Consider the following 1,385-nt stretch of genomic DNA (forward strand, 5'->3'; position numbering starts at 1 on the left):
TAATAATAATAATAATAATAATAATAATAATAATGATAATAATAATAATAATAATAAATGATAACAATAATAATAATAATAATAATAAACAATAATAAACAATAATAAATAATAATGTTATTAAGTAAACAGGAATGGAAAATATGAAAGCACATATTAAGAACACGGAATCATCTTGATTTCCATTATACCATCATGCAAAGTTTAATCGATTAACAGTATTATTTAAATTAATAATTTGAAAGATCAAACCGTTGGATGTAAAAACAAAACCACTGAGTGATATGATAACCATATGATAAAGCCGCTGAATATTGAGATGATATGATAGAGTCATTGAACTTGATAAGTTGCACTTATATTTTTTTATTTAAAAAACTAGAACTTTGTCTACAGAGAGTGTTTATGATTTCTAAATAATTGCCAACCAAAGTACATTAATGATAATGATTAGTGCTCCAATTAAAAAGGGAATTTTAAAATGACAAAAACTTTCAGGTTTTGTAAATATTCAGTTAATTGAAAAAATTAAAAAAAAAATTGAATAATGCATACATATTACATAGAAAATGATATTTAAATCACAAATCTTTCCTTTTTTTTTGCTTTTCATCTTTTTTTTCACTATTTATATGAATTGTTTTATCCTTAGTAAGCCTTATTTCCCAAAATTTTACTCTTGGCTTGATTGTCTTATTCCATAATGGGCCTCTAGTCTAAAGTTAGCTTATCAAAAATAAATCTCATCTAAAGTAATTTAACTCATCCAAAAATATTTCTCAATATTTTAATGAAAAACCAAACGACAATTTTTGAATTTTTTTTTTGCTCTTGAAATGAACCTTAGAAAAAATTGAGATTATTTTATTGTGCTTTCAATCAAACCACCTGAAGTCATTCCTGGAAAGGTAACATTTCATAGGAATGTAAAATTGATGTGACAGTAGTCATATGAAAATTACACTTCAGAAAAATTAATAATAATAATAATAATAATAATAATAATAATAATGATAACAATAATAATAATAATAATAAACAATAATAAACAATAATAAATAATAATGTCATTAAGTAAACAGGAATTTCCTTAAATGTGCATAGTAACGAAAAAAAGAAAAAAAAAAAAGGACGCCAGATTCTGGATGCTTAGTTTATGAATGAATCCATTCTAAAGGTAAAATCTAGAAATATATTTCTTACTCTTTCTACCATTATAAAGGAGAAAATTCTTCTTCTCATTTAAACTATTCTTAATGATGGTGCAATGTGGCACCATTTGTTCTCGATAAGTCACATCAATCATTCAATTTCCGATCCGTTCCTCCCGGTTAAAAATCAATTTCAACTTCATTAATATTACTTCTAAGTTGCAAAAAAAAAAA

Source organism: Loa loa (assembly GCF_000183805.2).
Source record: "Loa loa unplaced genomic scaffold supercont3.26, whole genome shotgun sequence".
Classification (NCBI taxonomy): Eukaryota; Metazoa; Nematoda; class Chromadorea; order Rhabditida; family Onchocercidae; genus Loa; species Loa loa.